Below are 21,200 nucleotides of genomic sequence, written 5' to 3' on the forward strand. Positions count from 1 at the left end.
TGAGTTTATTTGACGAACATTTTTCTAAACATCTCAGAAAGACGTGTTTCCTGTACCCTTTTCTTGCATTTTCAATTTCAATTTTTAATTTAGCAAGGATCCATGCAAAGTGCAGAACCCTGAAAAGTAAGCAGTTCAATTGATTGGCAAGAACGCTGCTAAGTAAGAGTCTAGTTTCAAAATGAACCCAAAATGCAGATTTGTATGCCTTTTTATGGGATTAACTGGCCATATTATGCAGAGATGGAACAAGTGCATAGAGTTTGAAGTCCCATAGACTGCTTAATCGGATGGTTCAGAGGGAAATCACTGTATCCAGTTAAAATCTCACCATGGAAAAGGTCGCCCGCGGGCAATATTTGCTCAAATTTGCACCTAGACTACAATAAAACACTTTCCCCACTTATTCCAGGACTGGAGTTTGAAATAGTAAATGGCACTCTTCCTAGAGCATGTGAGACAGGCTATTTTTTTTGTCGGGTAAAATAAAATTCACCTCCCTGGTGATATTTTCCAGGTGAGATTTTCACAGAAAACAAAAATCATTTACGCTGAAATAATGTTATAAATTTATTATTATTATTATTAAGCTCCATGGGCGTCAATTTCTCAGCCTTCAGGGGAGCAATGTGTTGTCTTTCCTGACGGGATTCACACCTTTGAAAGTGGGTTGCATCAAGTGTATGTACTTACTGTAACTCACCCAGGGACTGGACACTCTCCTTGCCTATGTCTGTAAGACTGATTCACTGTATGTACTTGGATAGCAACGAAAACACAGAAAGATGCTCCAGCGGGACTCCTAATTTAGACAAATGAAAACAGTCAAAAGTATTTCGATCAATGAGAGAATATTTAGGTGACCCAGAGATTTAATCTATTACTTTTTGGGAAAATGTTAGCATTAGCGCTTGACATTTAACATACACCGATTGAACAAACTCAAGTTGATTATTTCATTACTAACAATTTACTTGATCAATGCAGCAAAATGAGAGGCTGCATATTGAAATAAATGTGTATATATAAAAACTAGGCACATGAAATTTCTCACCTCCCAAGTGAACAATAAGACACAAGAGTGTACTAGGGACACTAAGCAAAATTCCATATGGTAAAAAAAAAAGCATTCAACTAAGGTAATGCATCAAATCGTGTTTTGTTTACAGTATTAGTCTGAATGTCATACAAAAGACTGACATCGCTTGCGTGGCATGGGTTCTATATACGAATTGAGCATCATTATTTCAGAATGGCAGTACTCCAAGAGTACAGGGTCGACATTATAGATGTTTCGGCGCCCATTAATGAAACGCCTTCCTCAGGACCAACTTCTATTAGTAGGGACCCTGTGCTTAAAGGAAGTAGAAATATAATCCGCAAATAAACTATTCAGGGAAGGGGGTCCCAAATGGTATGACGCAAAATTGGAATGGATGCTCACCACTCCAGAAGGGACGGCTGATCAACTATGGGGAAACACGTCTCCTCTCAAAAAATTAATCAAAGTCATATAGTGGAACATATCTACCAATCAACATATATGAAGTGAAGAGTAATTACACATTAGGAGATGACTATAGTTTCAACTGTATCAGCAGAGAACAAGTATATGGGTACATACCTATGATTGTGTCAAATTATCCTCTGTAGGTTATAGGATTGAAGGGATCTATTGATGGGATTTCTATGGGAGGTATAGTGGATCTTATTAAACTCTCTTGGGTAAACTGAGAAAAAGCAACTAAGTGGAGGATACGTATTGTTATAAATATGCCGAACCTGACGGCCTGTTTTACCTCTCTTTAAAGGCTCCCTCAGTCTGTTCCTACAGGATCGGATCAGGAAATGGACCCGTTCATTAATGGCGATTGTTTTAATCCCGTGGTGTATGTGTAGAAGGATGACATCATAAGTGCATAGGTCAGCCTAATGATGTCATTGCGTAAACACGGTCTAGCGCCATATTAAAAATGACTGTATATTGTCAACCCAGATTAGAGCAAATTCAAGGTAATGAGTGTAAATAATATGAAATAATGCACCATTTAATAAAGGGAAGATGAGAAAGTCACTGAAAAGCTCCAGAACTAGTAGACCCAGAATTAAATTAGTGGAGTAATATTTCAAGCAGTAGTGAAGGCGCGCTTAAGGCAAGCCCGCCTGTGCCCGTCCGTGCCCAGGCTCGGCCCTGGATGGGTCCGGCAGCTAACCCTCCCTCTTATGGACTCTGCTTTTCGAGGCATGAGTTTCTTGCTCTGGCCCCACCAGCTATTTTCCGCACATGTCACGTATTGGGAACTACTCTGACAACTACTGTGGCACCTGCTCTGAGTAGTTTGCTTTTCAATGTTTGCTTGTTGGCGGCTCATGCTCTGAAATGTAGGGACTTGCTTGAAGATCATCTGCCAAACTGTGTCTTTATGTCAGAAACTTGGCTGAATATGCATTCAGAGCCTACCATTGCTCAATTTCTCTCTGGTGAATTTGATCTACTGTGCTGTGATCACAGCCCCCTGTGTGTTGGCGGAGGGGTTGCTGTTTCTAAATCTAGTTTTAAAGCACAATCTATTCAGTTGGAAGACAATCCTAATATGGATAGGATTTTGGTTGGGCTCACGCTATCTGCCAGTAATACTCTCTATGTTCTCCTGATTTATCGCCCTTGTGGTTATGATCGCAGATTCTGGGCCGATTTTCCCAGGTTGGTTGCTTCGCTTTGTCAGAAATACTCTAATCTGATTGTCATGGGAGACTTTAATCTCCCAAACAATAAAACTACTTGCGGGTTGGCCAAATAATTTATGGCCTCCATGTCGAATTGGGGTTTTTCCCAGTTGGTTACGTTTCCCACGCACAAACTTGGGAATACCCTTGATTTTATTTTTGCCTTACCTACTGCCTCATCGGTTTTTCCTGCACTGCCCATCATTTGGACTGACCACTGGGTGGATCCCTTCTCTTTACCGACAGTGCCATTTCCCCCTTCCGCATCTGCACCAGTATGCTTTGAAGCGAGGTTGGCGTACCATCTCCCTTTCCATCCTTTCCTCACTGATTCTTGAAGATTGTAGTTTAGCTCCTCAGTGCACCCTGTCGACCATTGCTCAGACGTTTATGTCGGCTGCTGATGCACTTGCGTCCTATAAATGTTGTTGTGTTAAGTGCCAATCTGAGTCTTGGTTCACTGCTGAACTTAAGACCAGAAACGGAGCCATAGACCGGCTGAAAGTAAATGGCGATCGGCCTATTTGCTAGATTACTGTATCTCCCTTCGCCAGGTCACTCTTGCGTACCATAAAGCTATCAAGGCTGCTAAACTATTTTACTTTAGCTCTAGTATTGAACATGCCATTAATCAGCCCAGAGCCTTGTTTGCAGCTGTTCAATCCTTATCTGCTCCTACTAATCCTCAGTCTCTCATTCCACCATCCCAGGAACTGTGCGTTTCTCCCTCTGTTTTTTGATGAGAAGATGGCCACCATTGTCTTCAGGTCATTGGTGACTGGATGTCCCCTAATTGGCTTAAGACCAATGGTGAAAATACTGAGGTGCTGGTGGTTGTGACTCCTTTACCCTCATTGTTATGGACCCCAGAGTGTTGGCCGGAGAGTCTTGGTGTGTTCCCTCTCCCAGTTGCTTCAGTTAAAGATGTTGGAGTCAAAATCCTGGCCTCTTTATCTATGACCGATCAAATTTCCTCAGTTTGTGAAAAGGCCCATTATAAACTCTGAACTCTTCGGAAAGTTCAGCCTTCCATTCCCCAGACATTCCATGCTCCAGTGGTTTCCGCTCTGATTATTAGCAATATTGACTATTGCAATGCCCTTCCTAGACATTTGCTTTAGCGCCTCCAGCTATTGCAAAATTCAACAGCCAGGGCTGTTCTCCCTCCTCCATTTGGGGCCCGTATGGCCCCATGTATGCATCCACTCCATTGGCTCCCTGCTGGATAATGAATCGGGTTTAAGTCCTTGTGTCTGGTCCATAAGGCTCTTCACAAAATGGGAGCTGAGTTCCATCAGACCAAGTTCTGTTTCTATAAACCTGCTCGGCCACTCCGTTCTCAAGCCATGAGGACTAGTCAGCCCCCTATGGCTAGGATTGTTCATCTAGGCGGCCGGGCCTTTTCTATAGCGGCTGCTAAAGCCTGGAATGCTGTCCCTTTTGCCCTGCGTAATAGCGAGGCTCATTTGCCTTTTCGTCGGACTCTGAAGACTTCTTTTTTTGAACTCTTCTAGGTCAGTCACTTAGGTCTGATCTTACCTCGCTAGCCCTAGCGCCAAGATGCCTTTGGGCTTATGTTGCGCTTTACAAGTGTTGGTACGAAAAGATAAGATAAATTGTTACTCATGTCATTCCAGAACAGTAATCTCATAGTGGGGGCATAACGGTGGTTATAGAGGTGAGAAATCCTCATTGAGCCCATATAGATGAGTTTGCATATGACAGATGCATTTTGCCTCCTTCTATAGCAAATACTGTTGTGGATTTGAGTTGGTAGTCTGTGTCCTCTATCCACCACAATATGTCATCAGGTGAGGGGTTTAGTTCCTCATAAGGTTGGCTCAATGGTGCAGTCAAGGTTCTGCACTGTATTTTTAGACCAATGTTCAGTGACGGATGCATTAACTTCTCTCACAGGTTTCTCTCACAGTGAAACCTACCTATCTCTTTTTACAAGACACACTATGCAGCATGGCATTTTTAGTCTAGCAATTCAGCATGTTCTTATTGTTAATATAAATGAAATCCTTGTTTTTCAAAGAATTGGGAAATTCGCCATTTTCTTGGTTCGTATTCATAGTGAACATCTACAGGTGTAGGTACCCATCAGTGGTCCTTGGATATTTGTTGTGAATGGGCCAGTTTGTCATGAAGGCTTTTAGCCCTTTTAAGGCAAGCATAGGGATTTCTTCATCCGGGAGACCAAGTCTTATTAATGGCCAGTGGCCAGTATTATTTTTTTTAATGATCTTCTGAAAGAAGTGTTCGGGTAGAAAGTGGTGACGCATGTCATTCTTTCGATGTTATCAGTTATGTCTTTGATAGAGGTGAGCACTTCCCTATGAGTATATCTAGCTCTTTTGTGTACAAGGCTGATTCGTTTTTTGGAGTATTCTCGTCTCAAAGTGGTATCCATTAGGTCTACATTAGGATTAACATCCTTCAGTTAAGTAGAAATCCCATGGATTCTAAGATACTGTCCTAGTGGGAGGTACTCTCTTCAGCTACAAGGATGGTAGCTAATGAAATGCAGCATCGTATTCATATTTGTGGGTTTGCGGTAGAGTGTACATGTTGGTTTCCCGTCCGTATTGCAGACTGTTAGGTGAAAGAAATGAACACTCTGACTATCATATTCTGTTGTGAATTGGATATTAGTTTTACATGTATTTAACCAACCAGTGGCTAGTACAAAAGAAGCCGCATCACCACGCCAGAGCATAAAAACATTGTCAATGTATTTCTTCCAGAACTTGATATTTTCGGAAAAAAGCTAATTCTCCTTGAATTCTGCCATATATAAGACAGCCAAACTGGGTGCAAAAGCAGCACCCATGGCAATGCCACAGGTTTGGAGGAAAATGTACTAGTGAATTGAACTTTTGTGTTTTTTTTTTTTTTTTTGTGTAAAACTATTGTCCTAACTTCAATAATCCATTCGGTTGGTGCCTTGTGGTAAAGATTGTTCCTTGTCAAGATTTGTCAAACACACTCAATGGCCTCCTCTTGCGGGAATCTTGTGTAGAGTGACTGATTATCCATAATCACTAGGAGGTCAATGTCGTTATCGATCTCCATGCCTTCAAAGATATAGATGAATGCCATTGTGTTGCGTGACTAGGACCTGGTTTGTTGGCTCAAGGGTTTTAGAAAGTAATTCATGAATTGGCAAAGTGGTTAAAGAATAGAGCCACATCCTGAAACTATGGGTCTTCCAGGCGGGTTTGTGATGTCTTTATGAATTTTAGGAACTGCATAAACGTGGAACATTTTTTGAGGAATCGCTGTTAAGGAAATCAAATTCATTTCTCGTGGTCCAATCCCTATTAAGGGCAATGTAAATTATTTCAAAGATGGACTGTTTTGAAGAGGGGAAACCTAGATGTGGCCCTCATTGCACCTATCCCACTCATCTCAGCGGCAGAGAAATGAAAGGTGTACATCGTTCTTGGGTCCTTCCTCCCCATAGTCGATGCATTGCAGGTGTGAAAAACGCTATTCACTCAGACAGCCCTTCAGATCTTATCCAGATGATGTGATAGAAGAGACCAGCCTGAAATCGATGGAACAAGTCGACTGACTGTAACCTCAAGAAAAGCCGATGATGTCATGACTGACACCATGATATAGATTTGTTACACATGAAGCACAGGCATCCCTGCACAAAGCTATGCTTGCATTTCGATTAATAGCTGATGGACAAGAAGAACATGCTTATGATTCACTAGGATGGAGGACTGACACACTTTTGGTAAGCAGAAACTGAAAGTTACACAAGAATACATATGAACTACTTGCTGATGCTTAAGACACAACTAACATGGGTGGCCATGTAAATCAAGATGGAAGCCACTATTACATTGAAGTGAATGGAAGGAGCTGAAAGGACTCAAAGATACAGAGGAGCTGACAGGCTGGTCCTGCAGAGATGCGCAGACCAGGCTTCCAGGGCAGCCACTCTGCACAACCTTGCCAAAGATGCAGAGAGAGGGAAAGTGTCAAGATTACAGATGAGAGAGGGCACCTGCAAGAATACAAGCTGAAAATATGTATAAATGCAAGCAGGAGAAGTAAAGTGTTTGGTCCCTGCACACGTGACATGAACCTGGGAGACAGCCTATTCATTCGAGCCAGGCTAAGGTGGTTGTTCCCCATCCACCGAAGGCAGGATGATCCAAATGTACAACCAGGTTCGAAGCCGAATGTTCTGTCTCAAGGGCTAGGAGATCGGAAATGGTAACTAGTTGAAAACATGCAGCATCTTCTTGGCCGTTCTCACCACCTTGAATAGTTAAGCTTGGCTTGGTAAATTTCCAAAGCTCCAAGGCTGGGAAGACGCACTTTGAGCAATCCGTATTAACCCTCCACGTTAAGCTCACACTTCATTGCATTAACCAATTACGGCACACTCCCCGCCCTCTCCTCTCTCCACTTCCCCCTCTTCCACATCATCTATGGTGCTTTCTGTCTCCCCTATCTTCTCCAGCTGCTTTTCTATTGGCTATCCTACCCTTCTCACTAAGTCTGGGAGGAAGAAGTACAAAAAGGATATCCTGCTCTCCAACCCCAGGCCCCCCTATCGCTGATACCTCCACCAGCATTTCTTCCAGACAGATCCTCACCAACATCCTCTTTGTCGTTCCTTTGCCAGACCTATGGACTCTGTGCTCTCCCCTTTCTCTTCCTCTCACATTAATAGTGGCACCCGGTGGGATGCCCTCCTGGGTTCCTTCCACTCCTCGAAGGTCATATCTCTCACTCTGTCTCCCTCTCTCTTTCTGTGTCTCTCTTCTCCTCTTCAGCCACTTGCCCCTGTCATAAGTATCTGTAGGAAGCCTAAAGCCAATGCAACTCCTGGTACGACTCCGACCTCGTCCCCCTTAAACGCAAGTGTAGGGTGGCTGAGCAGAAATAGTTGGCATCTTGTACATCCTCCGACAAACTGGCCTGCCGCCTGCTCCAAAGGTAATACAGACTCTCTGTCCACACTAAGAAGAGAGCTCATATCCAAGCCTGCATCTCTGCCGCATCTAACAACTAAGCCAAACTCTTTAAAATCTGCAAGGAGCTGGCCAATCCTGCCGCAGGTTCTACCTTTCCTGTCCCCTCCAAGGCCCTCTGTATGGCCCTGGCTTCTCTTTTCATCTCTAAAACACAGGACATCCTGTCAACCCTCTCGTCCTCTCCTACTTCTCCCTCTTCCTCTGCCCCCCCCTGTGGCCCACCACTCCTCCCGTCTGCCTTTCCTTTCTTCACCCCTGACGAGGTTTCTAGACAAGTCTGATCTATGAAAGCCTCATCAAAACACGTTCTTTGAAAACCATCAAGGACCCCATTGACACCCACCCTCCAGCCTTGGCCTACTTCTGCAACCACTCTTTTGCCACTGGAACCTTTCCCTCCCCCTGGAGCACTCACTTGTGCACTCGCTTCTCAAGAAACCCTCAGCCGACCCCCCTCCTGTCCGGCTAACTATTGCCCGATCCACATCACTCCTTTCCTTGGCAAACTCCTGGAATAGTTGGCATTCTCCCAGCTTAATCTTCACACTGAATCTGTTGGTTGTCTCCATGACCATCAGTCTAGCTTCAGAGCATCCAGAAGCACGTAAACTGCTCTCCTGAGCATCTGTGAAGACCTGCTCTCTAACTTCGATGCTAATCTCCCCTCTGTCCTCCTCTTACTTGATCTCGCTTCTGCCTTTGACACGGTCAACCATGCCATTCTGCTCAATCGTCTCTATAATAACCTGTGTGGGTATCGCTGAGTAGGCTCTGGCCTGGCTGACATCTTCTCAGACCGACCCTCCCAGGTCCAACTTGGATCCTTCCTCTAACCTTTCTCTCTCTACCTGTGGTGTTCCTCAGGGGTCTAACCTTTCTACCTGGTTTCTCGCCCACCGCATTGCTGCTCTCTGCTCCAACTTTCAGTGCTATGCAGACAACCCTCCACTTGCTTTCAGGCTCTCCCTCTTCATCCCAGATTGTCTGGCTGTAAGAGTGATGTGCCGCCAATGATCTCTGCCTGGCCGGCCTCCCTCGGCCCTCCTCCTGCTCCGACCTGTGAGGCTAAGAACCTCTGGGTCATCTTCCACTCCACACACTCCTTCTCTCCTCACGTCTCTGACGTCTCTAAGAAGTCAAACTACCAACTGCACTGCCTCAGAGGTGTTCTTCTTTTCCTTTCCTCTCCTTCCCCCAGAAGGTCACTGTCTCCAGAGCTCTGGTTCTCTCAAGGCTTGACTACTGCATCCTCTTTTTATATCTGCCTGTCTCTACTCTCTGTCCTCTACAACTCATCCAGAACAGGACTGCAAGACTTGTCCTTGGCCTCAAGCCCAGAGATCGTATCTCCCCAGCCCTGAAATCTCTCCATTGCCTCCCAGTGGCTGCAAGAATCAAGTTCAAGAGCCTTTGCATTGTCCACAAGGCCGTCTGGGGCATGGGACCGCAATACCTCGAACGTTCTCTTCTGAAATATCTTCCTACTCGAGCTCTTTGCTCCTCCACCTCCAACTCTTTGAGGGTTAGGCGCTTCTCCAAGCAATGAGTCGGGGGCAGATCTCTCTCCTCGGCTAGTGCCTCCCCTGGAACAGCCTCCCTGCCTCTCTGAAACTTGAGCAGAACCGTCTCTGGTTCTGGAAGCATCTCAAGACTTTCCTCTTTGCTTCTGCCTTTTTTCTTACTCTTCCCTGCTGATCTCCTGTCTGTTACTGCACTGGTCACCTGGCTACCCTCTAAACTTCGGATCCAGGTCCCTGCACTCCCAGTTGCACACCTGCAATGCCTCCTGGCAACCCTTGCACTTGGGTCTGTATCTGCAACCCTACAGTCCCTTCACCTGCACTTATCTGACACTTGTTGTGAAGAGGAGGAGCAAAGTACCCCCACCTCACCTGTATTGCCTGTATGTTGGGAGCCAGGATGTGAGACGTGTGCATTACCAGTGAAAATACCGATATCTAAGAGAATCCTGCAAGCAAGGTTCCCATTGAAAAAAAACCCGTACCTGCTTACAAGAAAATATGATGGCCATTTGAATGAATTCCTGGAAGAAGCGGAATAAGTGAATGGTCAAGACGAATGGTAACGTCACACAGAGCAGAGTTGATGTGACTAGAACAGATGCAGAGACTAGAGAATGCAGATGTTCTATAAGGCATCAAAGTATCAAGGATAAGTGACATCTTGGGATCAAGATGAAGAAACTTATGACATAAAATGGATGAAGATATCATGCCAGTTTACACGTGTACAGATGAAAAAGAAACGCAAGCAAAGTATGCTTAAGGCTAGCTTTATAGTGAATAGATTGCGGCAGGCACCAACATATACATGTATGCATTAAGGATAAACAATGGATGTTTCCGCTACGTGTTATAGCCGAGTTGGACTAAAAATGGAAGGCCTCATCTTCAGTGTGGCTCAGTAAGAAAACATATGAATTAAAAGTGACTCTCGGAAAGACGAGGCTCGAACCATGAAGTCAAGCCAAGAAGCCAAGATCTTATCAGGATGAAGTTAACTAGCAGCGGATACAAAATTGTGTGAAAGAACAGCTCCTGGTCAGAAGGCATGAACAAAACACAAAAGATGTCAAAGGTCTATTAAATAGTATTTTGAAGACCGTAAAAGCTCGAAATCATGGTCTACAGTCAGGGGAAGGATGAAGTTGTACAAGCAAGATGTTTGTTTGTTTGTTCATTTATAATGCGCGTCAGACCCGGGGGCATCAGGGCGCATCAGTAAAGTATATGCCAAGCTTAGGTTACACGGTTACATGGTTACATAGTATCATATGAATTGGAGTATATACATACAAGTTGATATTAGATCAAAGGAAAGTTACGGGTTACACAGTGAGAAGAATATATACATGTTGTACAAGGTGGGTCAAATAGATAGATGCATAAAGGCAAACATGGTGGAAAAGAAGATACAGGTGTGTATGCAGGCAGGTGCAGCGGGATGAACACTTGTGTGGATCAAGGTACCCAGACTTCAGCCAGTTTATATAATTAGACCTGAATTTAAGGTAGGGCTGTTCTTCTCTTATGTGGGCTGGCAGGGAGTTCCAGAGTTGTGCTGCCCTGACTGTGAAGCTGTTGCCCCCGGTCTTGGACAGCTTATATCTCGGTATGTTGAGGGTAGTGGAATTGGTTGACCTCAATGATCTGATGGAGATTCTCCTCTGGAGTCTGTTAGTGAGATAGCTAGGGGCTTAATTGTTTAGTACTTTGTGAGTAAGGGAGGCCACTTTTAAATACATTTTATTTTGGGTAGAGAGCAAATTATTTTGGCGCCTTATCAATATGTGAGATCTTTTAGACGCATCGAGCGCCGCACGCAGGGCATTGTTTTGGAGGATTTGAATCCTATGGATGGTAAATTTATTAGCACCGATGTACTGGGTGTTGCAATAATCAAGCCTGGATAGAATAATGCTCTAGCCAGAATGATGCAATTGTCAGAAAGAAACAGTTTGCCTGTTCTGATGAGCTTACAGGTGTAGGCTGTGGCTGAGGCCAACGCCTTCACCTGTTTGGAGAAGGAGAGGAGGGAGGAGTCGAGGTAGAAGCCAAGAGTCTTTACCTTCTTGGCTACCTTAATGAGGTTGCCATCGATTATGAACGAGGAGTAGTCTTAGCTTAATTTCTGGAGGCTGTGGTGGGTGCCTAGGGTGATTCCGGTTTTATCACCATTCAGGCATAGACCATGGGTTGCCATCCATGCCTGGATCATGAGATGCACCCTATTTACCAAGGCCAAATCCTTGTTGTAATCCCCGGAAAGTTGGAAGAAAATCTGAGTATCATCCACATAGTTTGTGTAGGTGATACTCAGAAGGTCCAAATCATCAAAAAGGGGTTTGTAAATATGTTGTATAGGGTAGGGGAAACACAGGAGCCCTGTGGCATGCCGCAGGTGATGGGGATCATGTCTGCTGCTGCTGACGGTGAGAACACCCTCGTAGTCCTGTCACTTTGGAATGACCCGATCCATGTTATAGCCTCTTTGGAGAAATGGGCGTCCGGGTCTAGGCGGCTGCAAAGGACCTTATGGTCTACAAGGTTGAATGCAGCCGAGAGGTTGAGCAGTAGAAGACTGGTATCCCTTTTATCTCGTAGCTCATCAATTTGTTCCTTCAGATCGATGAGGGCAGTCTCAGTTCCGTGTTGAGGTCGGAATCCGGATTGTCGTGCTCCAAAAAGCTTGTGGTATTCTAGGATTTCTTTTTATTTGATTATAGGCGATCTTGTCCAGTATTTGTAACAAAAATGGAACTGTCGTGATGGGACGGTAATTTGTGGGTATAAGTGGATCTAGTGTTTGCTTTTTTTTTTTTTAACAAGGGCAGCACCCAAGATTGTTTCAGGTTAGTGGGTACAGTGCCAGATGCAAATGACTCATTAATAAGTTTAGCGACAAACTGGGAGAGATCTCTAGCAGCAACTTTTAGGAGATGGGCTGGGCATAGGTCGCCCTGGCAGTTAGATGGCTTGAGTGAGAGGATAACTTTCTCTAGCTCAAGAATGGTAGTTTGGTGAACTTGAAGCGGACTATGGAGTCGTGATCCTTCAGGGGGAGGTCGATAATGTTATTATTGGATTGGGGTGTTTGGTTGAGTGTGGCTTTTTTTTTTTCTTTTAGCTATTTTATTTTGAAGGGTAGGTACTTTATTGGCGAGCGTCTGTTGTATGTCCGAACACCATGCTTTGTCTTTGTTGCAGGTGTCGGGGATAGGGATAGGCGAATTCGAATTCCTTAAGGATGGTAAACAATTCCCTCATGCTGGAATTAGCGTCAGATATGCACTTGGTGTAAGAGTTACGCTTGGCAAATTTCTTTTATATTGAGATAAGATTTCTATGAGTTAAGTTCTGTTGTCGGGAGTACCCGCCACGAGGTTTTGCAGCTCCTCTTTAGAAAGATCCTTTAGTTGTGGGGGGGGGCATGAACCACTTGTTTAGGTGGGATTTGAGTTTGCTCGATCTTAGTTTCATTGGGCAATGTTGTCTAGTGTGTTCACACTTACGTATGAGGGCAGAGCGTGCCTTCACTCCCCTGATTCTCCACAGTTTGGAACAAATTCAAGGCTGAGCTTCAAAGCCTAATCGACTACGCTGACCATTGAGGTGATCATAAATTGATATGCTAATTGGTGTGAAGCTGGGGTAAGACGAGCTCCCCAGCACCTGGAAGTCAATCTGTGTGCTGCTAGAAGTAGGTGGAAAAGTACTGACGAAGGTTAGAGTGCTAACCAATTATAGGGGGCCGCGTAATTAAGGGTCCTATAGTTTGTGTAGCCAATGGGACGTTGTGTATGTGGTGACGTTCATAGGGGCCATTTTGAGGAAAGGGCTTAGTTGTCCCACCTGATAAGAAACCTATCACTTTCACTTACTATCCTATACTAGTATAGATCGTATATGTAGATGTTCACTCGCAGCCTATCATAGTCAGTAATAGGTTCTGTAGTTTGCCACGTAGGATGACGTTGGTAGTGACCCAGGTCAACGTCCATGATAAGTTTTGAATATAAAAGTACAGTTTTTTATAAATTTCGTTGAGTAAGAGGATCAAGCTAATTTGTTGATGTTAATTATGCTCCCTGTTTTAGACAATTGAAAATAAAACTGTTATCCTTTTTACCAATTAACTGAGTCATTTTGATTATTGATGACTAACTTCTGCATACCCATCTATTTCCAGTGTAATTGCTACTCATCTTAAAGGGCTGAGATTATTCAGTTCGTGGTGTCCGCACTTATCACTTGCATTGCTACCTGCTGGCCGCACTACTTGTTTTTGATCCTGTGTCCTGCACTTGCCCTCCTCCCATTCCCCTGGCACTTTTCCCCTCCCCTGTCCCCTGCACTTGAGCAATCTCAATGTCACTAAGCCTAGTAAGATTGTTGTCTTTGTCCTCCCTTTGTTTCCCCTCCCTTGCCTCGTCGCACCCTGAAACACTTGTGTATAGGCATGTTATAAATGTCATATATCATAACCTGACGTTTAGTTGCAACATTTAGAAGGTGGTCACAGGAGGTGCCACCAGATGTTTCATCCAATCGATGCACTAACCCGTAATGTATATGTAGATTACCTCACTAACCAATCCTGGTCCCGTTAGTGTTTTTTTTTGGGTGTATCTTTATTTTGTGACATCATGAAAACTGAACGACAAACTTGTGATCGACGAGAGAGATCACTGTAGAATGTTGCATTGTTCATGTCTCAATCCCTGTTGATTATTTTGGGATAAAGGCAGTATACCTTTTGTCGCATGGCTGGACTCTTCCGTTTTTGGAGCAGGGGATTTCCTCAGCCCAGTTCCTCTTGCTAGTAATAAGGGAGATTACGAATTCCCCAGCCTTAATTCAGGTGCATTTGAGACCTGCCATTGTTTCATGATTTTATAGTTGGTATCGTCATTCAGTAAGTCGCATACCATTTTTTTCATATTGTTCCCTATTCATAATTAGAAAACCCCCTCCTTTGTCTGCTGGTTTTATTACCAGGTCTGTTACTCTATGAATTCAAGGCTAATCTTTCATTGTTAGAGAGGTTGTGTCGAGAATTTTTATGTTTAGATGAATTGGTCAGTACTTTTAGAATACATTTTTCGAGTGTCAAGACTTTGCTGGGAAGTCGATTATCTGAGGTCGTAAATTAAGACTTGGGTCTTAGCCCAGTGTCTCTTCCCTTTCTGGTGAATCAGTAAAATCTTGTGAAGAGGAAGTGCCAAGCACGATTCGCACTCCAGCCACCAAGTACCAGCAACATTCATGCCGAAATATGTGACATATGATGATCAAATAAACCAGCTGAGAGCCGCAGTTGGGCTCTGTCCAGTACCTATCAGAATAACAGCCCCTATTGAAGTACTGACACCTAAGAAAACCTGGACAGTAAGGTACCCATTGAGAAAACCATATCGACAAGTGAGATAGAATGACAATTGTCAGAATGTAATACCTGAAGAAGATACTGAAGGAAGACGAATGGTGACGTCATGAGAACCCACACTGACGCACATATAGAAGGTATAACGACCTGAGAATGATGACAAAAGAGACGAAATACCATGGATAGGTGACATCCTGAGCCTAAAGTGAAACAATTGATGTCAAGATGTCAAACTTATGCCATATGTACAATGAAGATATTCAGTTAGTTTAAACATGTACAAAACAGCAAGAAGCCAAGAAATCGTGAGGCTTGCTTATGCTTAGTAGTAAGATAGATTGCGGCAAGTGGCACCTATACATATATCTACCTCAAAAAACACTTTATATAAGTATACTTCCACTACGCACAAGAGCATAATCAACCAAAGGTCTCAAAAGGAGAGTTTTGCAGCAAACAAATCGAGAATTAAAGACGGAGAGAAACTCAGACGAAGGTAACCATGCCAAGAAGCCATGGTTGCATCATCTGCAATAGGCCAACAGTGGATATAATTAAAGAGAAAGAAGAACAGAGTATCCTGTTCAAGGAAGGTCAAGATAAGCCACAGATGGCAGAACACTGGCAGAATTAAATGAAATGCACGAAATGGCATGAAGGAAAGGCCGATTTCACGGTGTCCTAATCACGTGACCAAGCAAGCAGAAAGGGATGAAACGTTCACACCACGAATGGACCTTTGCCATACCCAGACGCCCAGACCAAGAAGCAGTCTCGAGGCCAACTACAAAGAAATAATTGACACATGACCACTGAAGTGATGATTGATTGTAGCAATAATTGGAGGGAAGCTGGGGGTGCAGACTAACTCCCTGCACCTGGCCGGCTATTCTGCACGCTGCTAAGTACAAGTGGAAAAGTATGAGTGGGGTTGATGCCAAGCCAATCATAGCGGACCAAGTAATCTAGGGTCCTGTCGTTAGTAGAACCAATGAGATGTCGTACTTTTAGTGACATTTACAGTAGTCATTTTGAAGGAAAGGCTTAGTTGCCCACTTGACATTGTTTATGCAATCCCCTCTCCCTGTTACCATATAAAGATATAGTACCTATATTAAAGTTACCTTCCTAGAACCAATCAAGTTGCATGCTAAGTTTTAAGAGTTACACGTCCGTGATGAGTTTTTGGTATAAATGTTATGTCTTTTCTGAAATTAATTGGAGTTGAACAAAGAAGGAAGATCGAGCAATTGCTGATATTCATTGAACTCCCCGTTTTTTGTACTTGTCATTAAACGGACTCCCTTTGCCAAACTATTGAGTTGTCATTATTAATTTGGTGCTAGAGTACTAATCTGCATCCCCATCCATCTCAAGGGTGCCGCTGCTCATCTTAAAGTGCTGTTTGGAAACCCCCAGTCCTATTGGCCGGCTGGGGTCCATCCGGCACACTTGAGTCTCATTTTACGGAAGAGTTGTCCAATTTCTGTTTTGGCCGTAAACCAGTCCGTAGGCTTACTGGGTACAAACGAAAGACCTTTGTGCAGGATAGACATCTTGGATGTAGATAGTTCTTTGCTGCAGAGGTTGAATACTACATCCTTTTCAGTGGAATTAATCATTGGTGGGGCCGCCTATGAGTCTGGAGAAACCCTTGGTGATCCCTGATTGGGCCAAGCACTCAAACCCACAACAGCATTTGCTATACAAGGAGGCAAAATTGATCCAAAATATGCAAACTAATCTATATGGCCTCAATGAGGATTCCTCACCCCCTGTATAGCTGCTGTTATGCCCCCACTATGAGATTACTGTGCTGGAATGTCATGAGCAATACCTGTACTGCTTGGAATATTGCTCCACTCATGTAATTCTGGGACTATTTCTGGACCTTTTCAGTGACTTTCTCTCGATGTATTCATTAAATTGGGCATTATTCTATATTATTTGCACTCATTACCTTGAACTTGTTCTAATCCGGGCTATTAACAAAACATGGTAATTTTGAATATGGTGCTTGGCAGTGATTACGGCGTGACGCCATGGCATCATTGCCAATCGATCACCTACGTACGCCTGATGTCATCCTTCTCCCATGTACATGGCGGGATAAAAACAATCCCCATTAATCAACGGGACCGTTTCCTGATCCAATGCTGTATGAACTGCTGACTGACGGGGTAACTGAAAGAGTTAATAAAAATCTGCAATACTGTGCACTGTCCTGTGAACATGTGTTTAATTCGATATCCTATGAAGGATAATTTGACACAGAGGTATGTACCCCTATATTTGCTCTCTACTGACACAGTTGAAACTATACTTATCCCTTATTGTGCAATTACGTTTCGTTACATATATGTTGCTTTGTAGTTCTGTTCCACTATATGACTCTCCTTGAGAAGAGGCGTGTTTCCCCATAGTTGATCAGCTATCCCTTCTGGACTGGTGAGCATCCAGTCCAATTTTGCGTCATACCATTGGTGACCTCTTACCCGAATAATTTCCATTTTCTGATTATATTTCTACTTCCTTTACACACAGGCTCCCTAATAGTAGAAGTTGGTCCTGAGGAAGGAGTTTCAATAATGGACGCCGAAACATCTGACGTCGACACAGTACAGTTTGTGTACTGTCGTTTTAAAATGATCATGCTGTACATGGTACCCATGCCAACCAGGAGATCTCATGTATTCATAACTTTTCTATGACTTACAGACTGTAATACTGTTAAACATGATTTCTGATTCATTACCTTAATTCTTAGTTGAATAATTGTCTTTACATGCAGAGTTTTGCTTGGTGTCCCTAGTACACTGTTGCTTTTAGCTTGAAGGTGGGTAATTTCATGTTGCCTATTGTGTATTTCAATATGGAACCTCTTTCATTTTGTTGCTTTGATCAAGCAAATTGATAGTATTGAAATAATCGAATTACGTCTGTTCAATCGGTGTATGTTTAATGTCGAGCTCTAATGCTAACACACATTTATTTTTCAAAAAGTAATAGATTAAATATTTGGGTCACCTAAATATTCTCTCATTGATTGAACTACTTTCAACTGTTTTCATTTGTCTACGTTAGGAGTCCAACCGAACATCTTTCTGTGTTTTTTGTTTTTTATTTTCCCTGGTTGCTGGTGAGTAGGGGCACACACGCCCCCTCGTGTAAAGATACTTGTATAGCACGAACCTAGCCAATGAGCAATGCACGGCTGCATAAACGAGCATTGGTAAAGCCAAGTTTTGGCTTTAGTCTAGGTATGGGATCTGCATTTTCCATGCACTGCCATAATGCTACTACCTGGCCATAAAATGGCAACAGCTGGCAAATTATGCTAGTACTAGGGGCATATTATGGCAAATGCCTACCAATGTCTGTACAAGAGCAACTGCTAGATTTGCGAGTGCTTCTTTTTTTAACAGGTATTCACTGCAAGTAACAGATACTTCTCAAGTGGCTACAGGCACACTTGGTTAAGACTGTTTTATATCAGGAGCTGATTATTTAAAAGCACAGAGCTAGACTTGGAGACCCCGGGAATGTGATTTGGGTTTCGACTACAAGTGAGTATTTGGCCGAAATGTGTCCAATATTTGGCTTTGCCCATAATACTTCATGTAATAGTCACTTGAAACCGACGCCCAGTCCCCTTTCTATGATTAGCTATTCTCTCTGTGCTTGAGAGAGATACCCAATCACAAAGCGTGGGGCGGGCTGCTGAAGCCAAGTAAGTTCTTTGCTTATTGACTTGCTGCAGCCTGTACCACGGGCCTTGCTGGTGTGTGCTGGGCCTGGCTGGCAAAAAGAACTGAAGGGAGACCATGTTCCCTAACCTCTTATTCCAGCACAGGAAGAGGGCACTAGAGCAGGACCAGCAATGGCACAAATTAAGCACTCTCCCTGCACCCTCTACCCACTAAACCTGGATCGCGGCTGCCAGGCCGGGCTCCCCTGCAGCTCTCTTTGATTTCAGCCTGCGCTTCCCCCACCTGAGAGGCCAAGGCCGCTGGGACGGACTCCCTGGCAGCCCAAGTGATTTCAGCCTGCGCTTCGCCCGTCCTCTACTAGACACCAGGACTTCCCGGCCTGCCATCAGTGGCCCAAAGGGATTTTTGTCCATGTTTCTCTGCCACCCCCCCCCCCCACTGCCCGCTTGCATGTACTGCGGTCGCCAAGCCTGACTCCCTGTTGGCCCACACTTCCCCCCTGCACATCCACCATACACCAGGTCGCCAACCCCTCAGTCCTACCTACAGTTGAAAATCAGAAACCCTAAGATGTCTGTTGCACGTGGTGCGCCCACGCCTTGCAGCGCCCAGAAGTCCCTCCCTCACCACACCCTGTAATTTATTTCCACCTCAGTACATTTAAGTATTCTGTTTTTTTTATTAAACAATTGAAAACTATTACACATGTTTTATTTTTTTTTTATTTTTTATTTTTTCCATTTTTTTTCAACCTTTCACTTTATTGTTTTATAGTAGTGATAAGTAAAACAAAATAAACACAGGAAACATGTAGCTTTCGGCAAGACATCGGGTCTAAGGAGGCATTAAAGTTTCGTTTCAACAAATCTGACAGAACAGTAAAACTGAAGTCCGAAAAGGGAACAGTGGGGGGCGGGGGGAGGACTGGAGACATCGGGAGCATAGGTTTACACAATAAGCTGTATTGGGGATCAGTCTTTTTCTTGCTGCGTTGTCTTGTAGGCAGGGAGGGCCGTGTTCTAGGCCTGAGTTCGCCCTGCTGTTTGGGAGGCGGGAGGATGTTGGTGTTGGGCTCTGGCAAGGCCACCGGAGTTGTCTCCGTTTTGCCTCTGTCGGGTGTTCAGTCCATTTTCTCCATCCATCGCAGGGTTGGGGGCTGTCTTGCCACTCCTGGGAATTGCTGCATGTAGTCCAGGAATGGGGCGCAGGTTTGGTAGAATTTGCTTCTGCTGTCGAAGCGCACGGCTGTGATTTATTTTTTTCTGCTGCAAAAATCTCCCAACATTTGGTCCACCACATTGGGATTGATGGGCCCTTGGGGTGTTTCCATAGTCTGGCGATCAATATTTTTGCCACCGTTAGTAGGTGCAGGCAGAGGTCAGCTAGGCGGCCGGACAGAGGGAATCGACCTTCGCCTGTTGACCCCAACAGGACTACTCCAGGGTCCCACGGGATTGTGAGGCCTGTGATTAGTTTGATTTGGTCGAGGACGTTCCTCCAGAATTGGGCCGCTTTGGGACAGGTCCATAATAGATGGTATAGTGTGCCTTTGTCTGAGCATCCTCTCCAGCAGTTTGGTGAGATGGAGGGGTTGCATTTGTTGAGGATTTCTGGGATTCGGTACCATCTGTAACACACCTTGAAGGCCCTTTCTTTGTTGGTTACGCATTTGCAGCTTTTGTGAACACAAGACCAGATTTGACTCCGTTCCGCTGGGTCAATCTCTCTTCCCATGTCCTTTTCTCAACTTACCATGTAAGGCTCCTTCTTGTTCGGGTCCGTTCTATCTAGTAGTCTGTATAGGGTGGCCACTTTCCCTTTAGGGGGGGTGGTCGTGAGAGTGCTCTCTAGGGTGGATAGCTCTCTGCTTCTGCCTTGCCTGACTCCATCGCTTGATAGCCAGTGCCTGAGCTGGGCGTACCTGAACCTTTCCGTTTCGGGGACCTGGAATTTAGTCTTGCAGGCTTCAAAGTTCCTCAGAGAGCTGTTTTCAAAGAAGTCTGCGATGACGCGCAGTCCGCCCGCTTTCCACTTGTTGAAGCTGTTCGGGGGATGCCGGTAGAGAAGTCCGGGTTGTCCCAGATGGGGGTGAGAGGGCCTGTCGTAGTTCTGCGGTTCCATTGGCAGGCTGCTTTCTTTCAGCTTGTCACTGTGTTGTTTGTCGCCGTCAGCGGTTCCTTGTTGGAGTGGTCGGGGCTTTTCCTGTGTGGTAGGCTTTCTATCGGCGACTGGCACCAATTGTCCTCCAGAGTTAGCCAGCGGAGTCAGGGGTCCTGTAGTTTCCATGCGAAGGCGTGAGAGAGCGGGGCTGCAAGGCAGTATCTGCTGATGTCTGGGACCCCTAGATCACCCGCCGCGGTACTTCCGAGCATGATGCGTCTTGGTATTCGTGGCTTCTTTCCTTCCCAGATGTACTTTAGGAGGTCTGCCTGTAGCTTTTGGATTGCAGTTTTTGGACCATGACTGGGAGGGCCAGACAATGATATAGTAGTCTTGGGATTAAGTTCATTTTCACCGCAGTGATCCTTCCGAACCACGAGATTTCCTGCTTTTGCCATCTGGCTAGATCTTTTCGGAATTCTGCGAATAGTGGGGGAAAGTTTATTTTGTAGATCCTTTCTGTTTTAGTTGGCATTTGGACTCCCAGGTAGGTGAGATGCTGCTTTGCCCATGGGATCGGGTATTTGGCCACTAGGGGGGGCCTTGTGTTTCTCTTGCATGTTGAGACCCATTACTGCAAATTTCGAGAAGTTTACCTGGAATCCTGCTGCTTCTTCTAACTTTTCTAATTCCTGCCTTATTGCTTGCATGGACTCTTTAGGATGAGAGGCTGTTAGTACATCGTCTGAGTAGA

General features: G+C 44.6%; 1 long non-coding RNA gene across 1 annotated transcript in view; it reads left to right on the top strand.

Annotated features, from left to right (window-relative positions):
• LOC138487647 (uncharacterized) overlaps positions 1-21,200 on the top strand; it is a 112,441-nt gene that overhangs the window by 71,680 nt on the left and 19,561 nt on the right. The gene's annotated exons all lie outside the window — the stretch shown is intronic.

The sequence above is a fragment of the Ambystoma mexicanum genome, chromosome 9, assembly GCF_040938575.1.
Source record: "Ambystoma mexicanum isolate Mex_15411 chromosome 9, UKY_AmexF1_1, whole genome shotgun sequence".
NCBI lineage: Eukaryota > Metazoa > Chordata > Amphibia > Caudata > Ambystomatidae > Ambystoma > Ambystoma mexicanum.